This window comes from Hylobates moloch, unplaced genomic scaffold (assembly GCF_009828535.3).
Source record: "Hylobates moloch isolate HMO894 unplaced genomic scaffold, HMol_V3 SCAFFOLD_12, whole genome shotgun sequence".
Classification (NCBI taxonomy): Eukaryota; Metazoa; Chordata; class Mammalia; order Primates; family Hylobatidae; genus Hylobates; species Hylobates moloch.
The window spans coordinates 70,316,273-70,333,901 of record NW_026652287.1 but is presented as its reverse complement, the minus strand read 5'-3'; the positions used below and the strand labels follow the sequence as shown (position 1 = coordinate 70,333,901).

General features: G+C 37.6%; 1 protein-coding gene across 4 annotated transcripts in view; it reads right to left on the bottom strand.

The window, feature by feature from the left end:
• CNOT2 (CCR4-NOT transcription complex subunit 2) overlaps positions 1 to 17,629 on the bottom strand; it is a 115,870-nt gene that overhangs the window by 49,011 nt on the left and 49,230 nt on the right. The gene's annotated exons all lie outside the window — the stretch shown is intronic.

Here is a 17,629-nt window from a genome sequence, read left to right as displayed (position 1 = left end):
ATTGAAATATACCATTTTTTGAATCGGTGCATATATAGTGGCATACTAGAATTTTATCTCAAGCAAGTACCCACTCAAAGTACAATCTTTCATTGATCATACTGGTATAAAGTTATTATTTCAATGATATAACCTGCTTATTCATTTGTTTTTCCAGTCTTTGTAACATCCAACATTAGCAATTTTGAGCTCACACCAACATAAATTGCTGTCGCTTGTTGTCTGTGGAGAAATGGTTCTAGGACCTCTTCCCTCATGGATTAAAAAATAAAATCCACGGATGCTCAATTCTCTCATATAAAATGGTTTACAATATTTGCATATAACCTACACACATCTTTTCATATAGTTTAAATCACCTCTAGATTACTTACAATATCTACGTAAATGCTACATAAATAGTCATTGTATTGTTCAGGGAATAATTACAAGAAAAAACAGTCTGTACATGTTCAGGACAGACACAACCATCCATTATTTTTCCCCAAACATTTTCAATCTGCGACTGGTTGACCCACAGATGCAGAACCCGTGGGTATGAAGGACCAACTGTAATTATTAAAATCTGTGCTAATTTTTATTTTTAATTATTTTTAAAATGTGACCTCTATAAAATTACCAAAACTATTAACTGACTAAAGTTATTTAAGGTCAATGTGTCTTTCTCCTAACAGTACTTTGAAAACCCAGGTAAACCAATGTCAATGAGAAGAGAGATTTTAAAGACTTGAATACAAGGTGACTATGTCTTTTCACAAGTACATTTGTGGGGAAAACTCATCTCAAATTAGGTACCTGTCTTGTACATTCATTATGACTAAGAATATTTTCTTCCATTATAAATAAGTGAACAATTTCCATATCTCATTTCAAAAAATGCTGTAGTCACTATTACATATCAGTAGACGTGGTGAACTATGTTGCAGACTTTAAAGGCCAAACTTTACGTGTAACTCTGTTGAAAGCACCCATGCTGTTTAATATTTCTTATATATTCTAAGTTCCCTGTTAAATATGTAGGAAACTTAATTATTTGACTGTCTTTCCTCATGATCTCTGAAAACCTATTCGGTCAGGTATAAATAAAGTCTAAGGACAGCTAAACTATTACTTTGCTATATGCTTTTAGGCAAGTAATTGCTTGAGGTGTGAAATATACAAAGATATTTTTTGAGGGCCTAACAATTTATTAGAACACAGGTACTTAATCTTTTATTGGGAAGCAGACTCCTGGTGAATCTCAGAATGCTATTCTGTACTCTGTTATTTCAGACCAGGATCCCGTGTGTCTATCCACCAGCTCCCTAAGTAGTCCCTACTAGGGGGAAAACAGATGTTTCTTAGTGAGTAATTTCAAAAAGGAAACAGTGGCAAAAATCACTTTAGAGCTTGCAAATTAAGATTCACTATACATAAGATTTTAGAAGTTTGCTTTTTGAAAGTTAAAGATACATTTAATTATCTTTATAGAACTTTTACTACTGAGCTCTAATTCTAAGAAAGAATAAACACGGAAAATGCATAAAATGTACATAATTCAATAAAGTTTCAGGTGAATATCAAGGCATCTCTCATCAAATTTTATACACATAAATAAGCTCAAATTGATAAACTCTTCTTTTGACACTGTTTGTATAACACTTATCATCAAGACCATTATAGACTCCTAGAATTCTAAAATTGAAATTAATTGCATAGAATTAAAACTTTTATGCTTAATACCTTGCAAAAAGGTTTGGTTTGAAGGCAAAATTAAACATATGTTCCAGACGAAAGAAAATGAAGAAATGTTCCTTTTCCATCAATACCAGATTTTCTCGAGTCACTGTGTGTGTGTGTGTGTGTGTGTGTGTGTGTGTGTGTGTGTGTGAGAGAGAGAGAGAGAGAGAGAGACAGAGAGAGAGAGAGAGAGAAAGAAAATATACCAAACTTAAGCTTAATTTGTGTTTTGTGTGCTTTGGGACAGAAATTACACATCAGTGACAATACTAATTATTCTTATATGACTTCAGCAAATAATTAAAAAACAAAACAAAATGAGAGTGAGAGAGAGAGAGAGACGGACAGAGGGAGGGAGAAATAAGGGTGTTTTACTCTCCCCCATGAATGCAAGCCCCCATCCAGAGATGGGTGCTGGTATGAGACAATTCTAATCCACGGCAAAATCACAAGAGAAAAAGACAACACAGGTTTCATAAAGCTAGATTTATTTAATTTCAAAGTGCCTGTCCTTTATTCTACATAGAACGATGGAACAGGGTAGGAAGTATTTAAAAATAATCAGGGAACATAAAACTGAGATGAAAACAAGCAGAGAAGTAACTGACCAGGCAAATGCTTGAAGGAAAAGCAGTCAGTTCAGAGGGTCAGTAAGCCCCTCACTGGTATGGCTCAAGCAGCATGAACTCAGGTGGTGAAGGGTAGGAACTTATGTCAGAGAGACTGGTTGGGGCTAGATCATATAGTACACCTCGCGAGCCTGAGAGACTTTGGATTTTATTCTTTGTTAGATGGGAAATCAAGAGAGGATTTAGGGGAAGCTTAAGAGTAACTTAATTTGGCTTTTTTTTTTTTTTTTAAAAAAGGTCCTAGCTACTCCATGAGGAATGGGCTAAAGAGGCTATAAAACGAAAGCAGGAAAACGCATAAGGAGGCCAGTGATAGATAATGATGGCCTAATAGGGTGGTGAGTAGTAGCTAAATAAAGGATATACTCTAAGGCAGAACTAGTAGGAATGGACGGATGGATGATATGAAAGGGTTAAACTATACCCATCTTCTCCCTGAAAGAGAAGTTAGGGTACATAAAAATCAATTTCTATAAATTTCAAAGAGGATATGTCAATATTATATCGAAATACATTGAAATTACTGGTTACAACGTATGTTAAAAAGTTAATTTGGTAAATAAAAATTTTAATAAATGACAGTCATGTGCAGCATGACATTTCAGTCAATGATGGACCATATATACAATGGTGGTCCCATAAGATTATAAACAAGCTGAAAAATTCCTATTGCCTAGTGATGTCTTGACAGACCTAAGCAAATACATGAGTGTGTATATCAGTTTTTAACAAAACAAAAACATTTAAAAAGTAAAAAAACAAAAAAATTCAAATAGAAAAAAGCTAAGTATGAATACAAGGGAAGAAAATATTTTGGTACAGCTGTACGTGTTTAAGTCAAGTATTAAAGAGTCCAAAAGATTTTAAAAAATTAAAAAGGTTATAAAGTAAAACAGTTACAGTAAGCTAAGGTTAATTCATTATTCAAGAATGAAAAATTTTAAATAAATTTAGTGTAGCCTAAGTGTACAGTGTTTCCAATGTCCACAGTAGTATATTGTAATGTCCTAAGCCTTCACATTCACACACCACTTACTGAATTACCCAGAACAACTTTCAGTTCTGCAAGCTCCATTTACGATAAGTGCCCTATATAGGTGTAACCTTTTTAAAAAAATGTTTTATATCTTATTTTCACTGTACCCTTTCTGTGTTTAGGTATGTTTAGATACACAAATACCAATGTGTTACAACTGCCTACAGAATTCATATAGCAATATGCTGTATAGGTTTATAGCCTAGGAGCAAGAGGTTGTATCATCCAGGTTTGTGTAAGTATGGTCCACATTCATAAAATTGCCTGACGCATTTCTCAGAATGTACTCTCATTGTTAAGTGACACATGGCTGTAGTTTAAAATTAAATCAGACTTCATCTTAGATATACAGCATTAGAATGTTTGGTGTGTACAATTTGTTAGCTTTATTCAAGCAAACAAGTCAAGGGCTTATATCTACTTTGTTAAGTGATCACCTTTTTACTTGACACTCACACCAGACTTTCTAAGACAAATTGAGATTTTACCAAGAAAGAATATACGCATGTAGCAAAACCAATGTCTCTTAAACCTGTTTTGAACACAGATCTAAAACGTTTAATCAAGACATTTAATCTTTCCTTTGATTTCATAAGAACTAAGCAGCATATTCTAAAAAGTACACAGAGGTCAGGAATGGTGGCTCATGCCTATAATGCCAGCACTTTGGGAGGCCAAGGCAGGCAGATCACTTGAGGTCAGGATTCAAGAATAGCCTGGCCAACAATGTGAAACCCTGTCTCTACTAAAAATACAAAAAAATTAGCCAGGCATGGTGGCATGCACCTGTAATCCCAGCTACTCAGGAGGCTGAGGTGGGAGAACTGCTTGAACCCAGGAGGTGGAGGTTGCACTGAGACAAGATCATCATGCCACTGCACTCTAGCCTGGCTGACACCATGAGACTCCATCTTAAAATAAAATTAAATTAAATTAAGTTAAAAATACAGAGATAAGTAAGCTAATCCTCTGTACCAAACCGAATCCCCAAAAAGAATTGGTCTCAAAAAGTAATAAAGAATTAAACTAGAAGATGTAATGGAGCCACTTAAGTTGGCTGGATTTTCCCAGTATATTGCTCCTTCATTATTTGGTTTAGACTAGCTATGAATTCCTAAGGCATGACATTCTCAACATTTAAATACAGTATTTCAAAGCCAAATGTGGTAAAACAGAATAATCACAGAAATTTACAAAAAAAAAAACAAACAAACTTCAGATAAAATAACCAAGAACTTCAGAGAAGATGGGTAAAGTGGTCCCTGATACAGGCAGGACGAATGGCAATTAGGGAACCAACAAAATAAGAGGCAGGACCTGAAACTACATAGAGGATACACCTAAAAATCCCTGAGATCATCACCTCAACATGACTTTGCAGCACTAATTATCTTAGAACCCAACACAAATCTTATGTTTCAGCTTAATTTTGGCTATTCACAGTTGTTACTGTTCATGGTAATCTCTGAAAAATGTCACTTTAACTCTCAAAAATGCTGTGTGTAACCTTTCTGATCTTCAACAATTAAAATTCAAGCTGATTAAACCAACCCTATATATTTATTGAAATTATTTATATCATCAATATCTTTTCATCTCTACTATCATTTCCTAGCTGATATGGTTTGGCTGTGTCCGAACCCAAATATCACCTTGAACTGTAATAATCTCCACGTGTCGCAGAAGGAACCCCGTGGGAGGTGACTGAATCACAAAGGCAGGTATTTCCTGTGCTATTCTCATGATTGTGAATAAGTCTCATGAGGGTGAAGCCAAGATGGCCGAAAAGGAACAGCTCCAGTCTACAGCTCCCAGTGTGAGCGACGCAAAAGACGGGTGATTTCTGCATTTCCAACTGAGGTACTGGGTTCACCTCACTGGGGAGTGCAGGACAGTGGGTGCAGCGCACCGTGCGTGAGCCGAAGCAGGGTGGCACATCACCTCACCCCGGAAGCGCAAGGGGTCAGGGAATTCCCTTTCCTAGTCAAAGAAAGGGGTGACAAATGGCACCTGGAAAATCGGCTCACTCCCACCCTAATACTGCACTTTTCCAACGGGCTTAACAAACGGCACACCAGATTATATCCCACACCTGGCTCAGAGGGCCCTACGCCCACGGATCCCAGCTCATTGCTAGCACAGCAGTCTGAGATCAAACTGCAAGGCGGCAGCCAGGCTGGGGGAGGGGCGCCCGCCATTGCCAAGGCTTGAGTAGGTAAACAAAGTGGCCAGGAAGCTCGAACTGGGTGGAGCCCACCACAGCTCCAGGAGGCCTGCCTGCCTCTGTAGGCTTCACCTCTGGGGGCAGGGCAGAGGCAAACCAAAGGCAGCAGTAACCTCTGCAGACTTACATGTCCCTCTTTGACTGCTTTGAAGAGAGTAGTGGTTCTCCCAGCATGCAGCTTGAGATCTGAAAACGGGCAGACTGCCTCCTCAAGTGGGTCCCTGACCCCCAAGTAGCCTAACTGGGAGGAACCCCCCAGTAGCGGCAGACTGACACCTCACACGGCCGGGTACTCCTGAGACAAAACTTCCAGAAGAATGATCAGGCAGCAGCATTTGCGGTTCACCAATATCCGCTGTTCTGCAGCCACCACTGCTGATACCCAGGCAAACAGGGTCTGGAGTGGACTTCCAGTAAACTCCAACAGACCTGCAGCTGAGGGTCCTGACTGTTAGAAGGAAAACTAACAAACAGAAAGGACATCCACACCAAAAACCCATCTGTACGTCACCATCATCAAAGACCAAAGGTAGATAAAACCACAAAGATGGGGAAAAAACAGAGCAGAAAAATTGGAAACTCTAAAATTCAGAGCACCTCTCCTCCTCCAAAGGAACCCAGCTCCTCACCAGGAACGGAACAAAGCTGGATGGAGAATGACTTTGACAAGTTGAGAGAAGAAGGCTTCAGAAGATCAAACTACTCCGAGTTAAAGGAGGAAGTATGAACCAATGGCAAAGAAGTTAAAAACTTTGAAAAAAAATAGACGAATGGATAACTAGAATAACCAATGCAGAGAAGTCCTTAAAGGACCTGATAGAGCTGAAAACCACGGCACAAGAATGTGACGAATGCACAAGCCTCTGTAGCCGATGCGATCAACTGGAAGAAAGGGTATCAGTGATGGAAGACGAAATGAATGAAATGAAGCTAGAAGAGAAGTTTAGAGAAAAAAGAATAAAAAGAAACGAACAAAGCCTCCAAGAAATATGGGACTATGTGAAAAGACCAAATCTACGTCTGATTGGTGTACCTGAAAGTGACGGGGAGAACGGAACCAAGTTGGAAAACACTCTGCAGGATATTTTCCAGGAGAACTTCCCCAATCTAGCAAGGCAGGCCAACATTCAAATTCAGGAAATACAGAGAATGCCACAAAGATACTCCTTGAGAAGAGCAACTCCAAGACACATAATGGTCAGGTTCACCAAAGTTGAAATGAAGGAAAAAATGTTAAGGGCAGCCAGAGAGAAAGGTCAGGTTACCCACAAAGGGAAGCCCATCAGACTAACAGCTGATCTCCCAGCTGTTAGAACAGAAACTCTACAAGCCAGAAGAGAGTGGGGACCAATATTCAACATTCTTAAAGAATTTTCAACCCAGAATTTCATATCCAGCCAAACTAAGCTTCATAAGTGAAGGAGAAATAAAATCTTTCACAAACAAGCAAATGCTGAGAGATTTTGTCACCACCAGGCCTGCCCTAAAAGAGCTCCTGAAGGAAGCACTAAACATGGAAAGGCACAACTGGTACCAGCCACTGCAAAAACATGCCAAATTGTAAAGACCATCAAGGCTAGGAAGAAACTGCATCAACTAACGAGCAAAATAACCAGCTAACGTCATAATGACAGGATCAAATTCACACATAACAATATTAACCTTAAATGTAAATGGGCTAAATGCTCCAATTAAAAGACACAGACTGGCAAACTGGATAAAGAGTCAAGACCCATCAGTGTGCTGCATTCAGGAAACCCATCTCATGTGCAGACACACACACAGGCTCAAAATAAAGGGATGGAGGAAGATCTACCAAGCAAATGGAAAACAAAAAAAGGCAGGGGTTGCAATCCTAGTCTCTGATAAAACAGACTTTAAACCAACAAAGATCAAAAGAGACAAAGAACGCCATTACATAATGGTAAAGGGATCAATTCAACAAGAAGAGCTAACTATCCTAAATATATATGCACCCAATACAGGAGCACCCAGATTCATAAAGCAAGTCCTTAGTGACCTACTAATAGACTCAGACTCCCACACAATAATAATGGGAGACTTTAACACCCCACTGTCAACATTAGACAGATCAACCAGACAGAACGTTAACAAGGATATCCAGGAATTGAACTCAGCTCTGCACCAAGCAGACCTAATAGACATCTACAGAACTCTCCACCCCAAATCAACAGAATATACATTCTTTTCAGCAGCACACCACACCTATTCCAAAATTGACCACATAGTTGGAAGTAAAGCACTCCTCGGCAAATGCAAAAGAACAGAAATTATAACAAACTGTCTCTCAGACAACAGTGCAATCAAACTACAACTCAGGATTCAGAAACTCACTCAAAATCGCTCAACTACATGGAAACTGAACAACCTGCTCCTGAATGACTACTGGGTACATAACGAAATGAAGGCAGAAATAAAGATGTTCTTTGAAGCCAACGAGAACAAAGACACAACATACCAGAATCTCTGGGACACATTCAAAGCAGTGTGTAGAGGGAAATTTATAGCACTAAAGGCCCACAAGAGAAAGCAGGAAAAATCTAAAATTGACACCCTAACATCACAATTAAAAGAACTAGAGAAGCAAAAGCAAACACATCCAAAAGCTGGGAGAAGGCAAGAAATAACTAAAATCAGAGCAGAACTGAAGGAAATAGAGACACAAAAAACCTCTCAAAAAATAAAAGAATCCAGGAGCTGGTTTTTTGAAAAGATCAACAAAATTGATAGAGCGCTAGCAAGACTAATAAAGAAGAAAAGAGAGAAGAATCAAATAGATGCAATAAAAAATGAAAAAGGGGATATCACCACCGATCCCACAGAAATACAATCTACCATCAGAGAATACTACAAACACCTCTATGCAAATAAACTAGAAAATCTAGAAGAAATGGATAAATTCCTTGACAAATACACCCTCCCAAGACTAAACCAGGAAGAAGTTGAACCCCTGAATAGACCAATAACAGGTTCTGAAATTGTGGCAATAATCAATAGATTACCAACCAAAAAGAGTCCAGGACCTGATGGATTCACAGCCGAATTCTACCAGAGGTACAAGGAGGAACTGGTACCATTCCTTCTGAAACTATTCCAATCAATAGAAAAAGAGGGAATCCTCCCTAACACATTTTATGAAGCCAGCATCATCCTGATACCAAAGCTGGCAGAGACATAACCAAAAAAGAGAATTTCAGACCAATATCCTTGATGAACATTGATGCAAAAATCCTCAATAAAATACTGGCAAACCGAATCCAGCAGCACATCAAAAAGCTTATCCACCATGATCAAGTGGGCTTCATCCCTGGGATGCAAGGCTGGTTCAACATATGAAAATCAATAAACGTAATCCAGCATATAAACAGAACCAAAGACAAAAACCACATGATTATCTCAATAGATGCAGAAAAGGCCTTTGACAAAATTCAACAACCCTTCATGCTAAAAACTCTCAATAAATTAGGTATTGATGGGACGTATCTCAAAATAATTAGAGTTATCTATGACAAACCCATAGCCAATATCATACTGAATGGACAAAAACTGGAAGCATTCCTTTTGAAAACTGGCACAAGACAGGGATGCCCTCTCTCACCACTCCTATTCAACATAGTTTTGGAAGTTCTGGCCAGGGCAATCAGGCAGGAGAAGGAAATAAAGGGCATTCAATTAGGAAAAGAGGAAGTCAAATTGTCCCTGTTTGCAGATGACATGATTGTATATTTAGAAAACCCCATTGTCTCAGCCCAAAATCTCCTTAAGCTGATAAGCAACTTCAGCAAAGTCTCAGGATACAAAATCAATGTACAAAAATCACAAGCATTCTTATACACCAATCACAGACAAACAGAGAGCCAAATCATGAGTGAACTCCCATTCACAATTGCTTCAAAGAGAATAAAATACCTAGGAATCCAACTTACAAGGGATGTGAAGGACCTCTTCAAGGAGAACTACAAACCACTGCTCAATGAAATAAAAGAGGACACAAACAAATGGAAGAACATTCCATGCTCATGGGTAGGAAGAATCAGTATCGTGAAAATGGCCATACTGCCCAAGGTAATTTAGATTCAATGCCATCCCCATCAAGCTACCAATGACTTTCTTCACAGAACTGGAAAAAACTACTTTAAAGTTCATATGGAACCAAAAAAGAGCCCGCATCGCCAAGTCAATCCTAAGCCAAAAGAACAAAGCTGGAGGCATCACACTACCTGACTTCAAACTATACTACAAGGCTACAGTAACCAAAACAGTATGGCACTGGTACCAAAACAGAGATATAGACCAATAGAACAGAACAGAGGCCTCAGAAATAACACCTCACATCAACAACTATCTGATCTTTGACAAATCTGACAAAAACAAGAAATGGGGAAAGGATTCCCTATTTAATAAATGGTGCTGGGAAAACTGGCTAGCCATATGTAGAAAGCTGAAACTGGATCCCTTCCTTACACCTTATACAAAAATTAATTCAAGATGGATTAAAGACTTACATGTTAGACCTAAAACCATAAGAACCCTAGAAGAAAATCTAGGCAATATCATTCAGGACACAGGCATGGGCAAGGACTTTATGACTAAAACACCAAAAGCAATGGCAACAAAAGCCAAAATTGACAAATGAGATCTAATTAAACTAAAGAGCTTCTGCACAGCAAAAGAAACTACCATCAGAGTGAACAGGCAACCTACAGAATGGGAGAAAATTTTTGCAACCTACTCATCTGACAAAGGGCTAATATCCAGAATCTACAATGAACTCAAACAAATTTAGAAGAAAAAAAAACAAACAACCCCATCAAAAAGTGGGTGAAGGATATGAACAGACACTTCTCAAAAGAAGACATTTATGCAGCCAAAAAAACACATGAAAAAATGCTCATCACTGGCCATCAGAGAAATGCAAATCAAAACCACAATGGGATACCATCTCACACCAGTTAGAAAGGGGATCATTAAAAAGTCAGGAAACAACAGATGCTGGAGAGGATGTGCAGAAACAGCAACACTTTTACACTGTTGGTGGGATTGTAAACTAGTTCAACCATTGTGGAAGTCAGTGTGGTGATTCCTCAGGGATCTAGAACTAGAAATACCATTTGACCCAGCCATCCCATTACTGGGTATGTACCCAAATGATTAGAAATCATGCTGCTATAAAGACACATGCACACATATGTTTATTGCGGTACTATTCACAATAGCAAAGACTTGGAACCAACCCAAATGTCCAACAACGATAGACTGGATTAAGAAAATGCGGCACATATACACCATGGAATACTATGCAGCCATAAAAAAGGATGAGTTTATGTCCTTTGTAGGGACATGGATGAAGCTGGAAACCATTATTCTCAGCAAACTATCACAAGGACAAAAAACCAAACACTGCATGTTCTCACTCATAGGTGGGAATTGAACAATGAGAACACACGGACACAAGAAGGGCAACATCACACACTGGGGACTGTTGTGGTGTGGGGGGAGTGGGGAGGGACTGCATTAGGAGATATACCTAATGCTAAATGACGAGTTAATGGGTGCAGGACACCAACATGGCACATGCATACATATGTAACAAACCTGCACGTTGTGCACATGTACCCCAAAACTTAACGTATAATAATAATAAAATTAAAAAAAAAATAAGTCTCATAAGATCTGATGGTTTTATACAGGGGGGTTCCTCTGCACACATTCACTCTTGCCTGCTGCCATGTAAGACATGACTGCTCCTCATTTGCCTTCTGCCACGATTGTGAGACCTCTCCAGCCATGTGAGTCAATTAAACTTCTTTCCTTTATAAATTGCCCAGTCTGGGGTATGTCTTTATTAGCAGCATGGGACCAGACTAATACAATAGGAGAAGCCACTCCAATGGCCTCCAAACAGGTCTTTATTAATCTATTCTTCTTCCCCTCAATTGTACTCTCCCACATCAAAGTGATTTTTTAAAGTCAAAATTTTTTATCTTCATGGACTTGCTGATAAAAATTTCTCAACAGCACTCCCAAATCAATAAGGCTTATAAGATGTTTTGTAACCTCTGACTTCTCTCCTAAGTCCCCTGATACCACCAAACCCTTGCCATACCTTCAGTTACTCAGAACACAAGTTAGTTTCCATGTCACGGTCTTTGCATATGCTGATACAGCTACTTAAAATGTCCTTTCTCCCATTCTTTGAAACTTTCACAATAAGTTAGGACTCTTGTTTTATACAGTCTCTGAAAATACTTTATCATAACTATAAAATAATAATAAATTATTGTGCCAGGCAATATTCTAAATGCTTTAAAATTTATTTATGTAATTATCAAGATAACGCTAGAAAGTAAGAACAATTAACTATCCCTATTTTGTAGCTAAGAACCAGAGAAGTTAGGTTAACTTCCTAAGGTTATATATCTGATAAATGCAGAGATGGGTTTTGAACCCAGACCAATTTGCCAGAGTCCCCTGTTTTAACCATGATAGTACACTGACTCTCAAATATACAACGAATAGTTTAATGTGTGTTTTGTTCTTGAATTTGTAAAGGGAAAAGCAGTAAGGAGCAAATAAGCCGATTGGAGGAGGGAGGTCCTTATATTGTGAACAATGGTAAGTAGGGTATACCACAATTCAAATATTTATGTGTGTCAAAAAGATCACTTTAGCACAAGAACAAGAATGGACTGATTATGACTGACTATAGACATGTGAGACAAAAGCCAGTCTCTACAACACTAAGCACATGTATTTTACAGAAAGTTGCATTAATTTGAAAATGAAGTTATGCTTAAAAGAAATACTACTACACCAATTAAAAATTATTATCCACCAGGTGCAGTGGCTCACGCCTGTAATCCCATTCAACTCCCAGAGGTTGAGGTGGGTGGATCACCTGAGGTCAGGAATTCAAGAGCAGCCTGGCCAACATGGCGAAACCCCATCTCTACTAAAAATACAAAAATTAGCTAGGCGTGGTGGTGCGCACCTGTAGTCCCAGCTACTTGGAGGCCGAGGCAGGAGAACCACTTGAACTTGGGAGGCGGAGTTTGCAGTGAGCCAAGACGATGCCACTGCACTCCAGCCCGGGTGACAGTGAGACCGCGTCTCAAAAACAAACAAACAAAAATTATTATCCAAGGAGGGCTTCAGATTAAGTAGAAATAACTACTAAAAGTTATATATACCCGGTTTCCATCTTCCCAAAGAACTAACATTTTTAGGTACTTAAGTATAGTGAACACAATTTAACCTTTCAAGGAATTAGGATAATTATAACCAAACTTTTATTATAATAGCTCTAATGTAGACATTATAGCATTACATATGTAGGACACATCTAGAACTTGTGTTAAAACAAAACAATTCCCTAGTAGCAACTTTTTATTGTAGATTCTCTAATGTAGAGAGGAGTTTTACTGCTAACATGTTGGTACAGGTGTCACAGGATAAAATCAATTGTCTCATTCACTGCTTCATACTGAGTACCAAATTTTCACTCCCAGCTACAGAGTTTGTACTCTGTTTGCATTATACAAGATGAAGAGTGCTAACTGCAAGATATACAGTACCTGAGAAGGGGGAAAAAGTGTTTCTTTCTCAGGCACTGTTTTCCTAATGGAGAGCTGAGTAATTTAGAATTTGACTTCTTACTTTCTCTCTGAATTCCATACTCAATATCAACAAACACTTAATATACAAATATGCACAAGTTTGTCTATAAAATAGGCAGAAACTTAATAGAAAATCATAGCCAACTGCCATTAACACTTATCTGCCTTTTATCAAGATGTAGCCAATTAACATCTGAAACCAATGATGAGGAGTCCTAATACCTGAAGATAATCTAGTGTTTTTATAATTGCCCTTTAGAGGGAAAACATGATAGGTAAAAATCTCACAGGCTGTCCAAATTCTATGGAAGTAGAATATTCCTATATCAAATATTGTATTGTTACAACCTGGAAATATTTGTTAACAAAGATATTTTTGTTTTAGTAGTATTTTTTGTGATAGGATTTTAAACTGCTTATCCTGCTTCACAACTACTATAAATAATTCTAATTTTATTTAATTCTTGAAAAACAATAAAAAGGGGGGGCTTAAATAAAGGACAGAAAGGCACCTACACTGCACAAAAAAATTCTAGCTTCTTAAAGAACAAAGATATTAATACCTGGAAATCTTTACAGAAAAAAAAAAAAAAACTCTCCATGTGAGAAATTCAAGTCCTCCGAGTTCTAGAATACTGTGGTTTCATATTTTTAATATGATATATGTATAATGAAAAGTTCATGAATCTGCTTAGGATGGATCTAAGAAAAGTGAAGATTTAGATAAATTTTAAAGTCTAGAATTATAAATAATCAAATCAATACCATGGAAACAAGAGCAACTCATTTCATAGTTTTAGCCAATGCAGAATGACCATAAATAAGCAAAAAAGGCCTTAATGAATACCAAAGATAGTTAACATGTAGAAACACACACACAAAAATCTATGACTGGTTGGAAATAGGCTTTAGTAGAAAGCTAGGGACCTATACAAACATTTCCACAATCATTATTTTGGAGAGTAGATAAATATCCTGGCAGAGTCCTTTCCAAGGTTTACAGAAATATTTAGCATATTTCTGTGTATTTTTGGGGGGCTCATCCAATAAAACAAGATGGCCTATATCTGAAAGATGGGGAGGGTATGTATGTGTGTGTTGGTGGGGAGAGGGGAGGGTGAAAAAACACATTACTCTTTCCTAATCCAAAAACTAAAATCTGGTGTCTGAAGCTGCTTTATTCAGAAAATATTCTGAAAAGCCATGTATGTTATCCCTTAATATGCACCCCCAAAGTCTACAAATTCTCTAGGGAGTGTTACCAAAATGCTACAAGTATCTCCACAAGTTTGACTCTGATCTAGGGAGAATATGTTCTGTACGTTTCAACATGAATAAACAGATTTTGTGGTTTTCTAGAATCTTAAAATGTGCTGCACCAATATGCTTTATATAGATTCACATTTGAACAATTAATATATAAGCTTTAAAAGCTAAGTGCATCATCCTAAAACCAAAATTCTAATTATTCAAAAAGTGCTAATCCATAGGAAAAAAGTACACATATACTAAAGAACTAAATATAATTAGTACCTCTTATGAGCAGTAAGAAGTTGGAGTTGAGAACTCACACAATAGAGCCTAAAATTAAAGTAGTACTTTATCCTTAAATATTAGGATGTAAAACTATAAAGTACAAATGGAACGACATATAACAGTAGAAAATCTCTACATTTAGAATACAAAACAAATCTTCTATGCATAAAGAAAGAAAATCTTCTAATGAGAATATTTTAAATCCTTAAAAGAGGGTACGCAAAGATGGGTCTGATAGGGAGGAAGGAAAGGAATATGAATACATATTGAGAAAAAAACGGGATGTACTTTGCTGAGGGAGATGTGTTTATATAGAGTGTCCAGTTATCTAAAAAACTCAAGAAAAAAAGGGAGATAAACTGCTGGGAAGTCTGTATTTTGATGACTTGTTTTGAGACCTGAAATACCAAATACACTAGAACTCCAATCTCTTTTAACCCTCACATACTTTCTCTGAAGAAATTTAGTAATCATGGGCCATCTTAAGAGTCTGTTTTTCTTGGGTTTAATGTGAATGTCTTGTATGTGCAAAAATCTATAAATCACATGAACATGAATTATACGGGTAGATGTAGGAGAACGAAAGAAACAAGTTTTGAAAGCTTTCTGAGAAGAAGCTCAAAAGTAAGGTAGTGAAGACCCAGAGCTACATCCCTACAAAATTAAATCTGTAATGTTTAGATCATGATTTCCAGTGCAAGGCAGACAAGGAGAAAACGCCAGGAGTGTTGGCATCTCTCTCTCTCACACACACACACACACACGACACAGGATCTGACGAGTTTATTCATTCATTCAACAAATATTTGCTGAATTATGTACCAGATATCTATACTTATTTTTGTTAACTTCAAACCTAGAGCTTGGTAGAAACGTTCCAGTCCTCCTGTCAAGACTTCAAGGAAAAAGATGTTTGAAGTTTCTATTTCTGTAAAGATTAAAAACATAGCTACCTGCCTAATACCTCAGGAAAAAATAGCACATCTAAAGCTAGTGGAAGAAAACTAAAACTTGCCTCCTTCTGAGACCAAGTTACATACGGCAAAATTATAGTCTATGGACTTAGGCCTTCCCCAACTTTTTTTTTAGCTTCTTTTTTGAACATGGGTTTTCTGGACCTGCTATATACACTATGGAGAATATAAAGTTTAAAAAAATGTAAGAACCTTCCTTTGCATTGTAATATGAATAGTTTATTAAGGTTTTTTCCTATTTCACATCTAACAAGAATTAAAATTATTTCTTCTACACTATTTTTAAATCATTTATGAGTTTTATGAGAAAAATAATTTATAACAAACATTATATTTCTAAACAAAATGACTCATTGATAAAATGGCCCAACATCCACCCTCAAAATACTGATGACAGTACCATTTTTCCCCCAGCTTTCCCCACCACATACTTACCTGTGCAACTTCTTTCAACATTTGCTACTCTGGGGATTGGAAAGCTCAGAGCTGGAGGCTAAAGTGAAGAAGGAAAGGTTGGACGGTGAGCCATGGCACCAGCTCCACACTAGGAGCTCCCCTGAGATATTACAGCAGGGTTGACGCCATAGCTCTGAAGTTCAACTCCAGCAAACAGTAAGAAAGGAGTCCAACCAGAACATGATAAACGATGAGATTCTTTCGCTCTTTCAAAAATAAGGAAATCATGCTATAAAGATCTGAACGTCCAGTTTCAACATTATGACTCCCTGTTCACCTCTTCATTATTGGCCAAACCTAGATTCATCTTTCAGACTAACTTAAAGTACTAAGTTTAAAAAAAAAAAAAAAAAAAAGCAGTGCTCATTACAAACTTGCACACTTCTCCAGAAAATGCAAAGACAGAGCTTACCTGGCCATCATGAAAACATGTAAGCACTGTGTTCAAATACTTTGTGCCTATCCACTCCTTGTACACTCTCTTGCTCTCTCGAGTACTCAACATTAAATCTCAGGCTTTAGATTTAAAGACTTTACATTTTATACTTACATACTTTATCCCCTTCACGCTCAGAATAAAAGAACATCAGAAATCAAAGGGAACAGAGGTGAAACACATTTACAATGGACTCCTGCACCATTACCAAGGCCTCCAAGGCCTTCATGACCTTACTCTTTGTTATCTCTAATCTCCTCTGTTAGCATTTTCCCCTTCTCTTCATGTGCTCCTGCCATACTGGCCTCCTTGCTATTCCTCACACACATCGGACATATTTCTGTCTCCAAGCCCTTGCCTTTGTTATCCTCCAGGAATGCTCTTCCTCTAGACATCCAGGTGGCTTCCTACTTCAGGTATGAAGTCATCTCAGTAAGGAATTCCTTGTCTATTTAAAATTACAATACTTTGTCCCCCCACCCCTTACATTTAGTTTTACATTTCCTTAGTCTTCTCCAATCCGAGACTTATACAAGTCTTTCTTCTTTCACAATATTGATGTTATATCATACACACTGCAGAATGTCCCACAATTTGGGTTTGTCAGGTGTTTTCTCATTAGATTGAAGTTATGCATTCTGAAAGCCACATCACCACAGAGCTGAGGTAGTCTTCTCAAGTGCATCATATGTGATGCGTATATTCCAATATATGAGTGCATATGATGTTAATATGTCTTATTACAGGTGAAGTTAACCTTGATCATGGTTAAGGTGGTGCATCTGGAAGTTTTCTCCACTGTAAACTACTAGTTTTCTCTTTTTAAATAAGAAATGTTTTGGAGAAGTACTGTGAGAACATGCAAATACCTGTCTGTCCTTACATTTCTGTCCACTCGTTATAGCATTCATCCGTGAATATTGCTTGCAGTACCTATTACCGTGGTGGTGTTTTGTTTTGTTTTTTTGAGATGGAGTCTTGC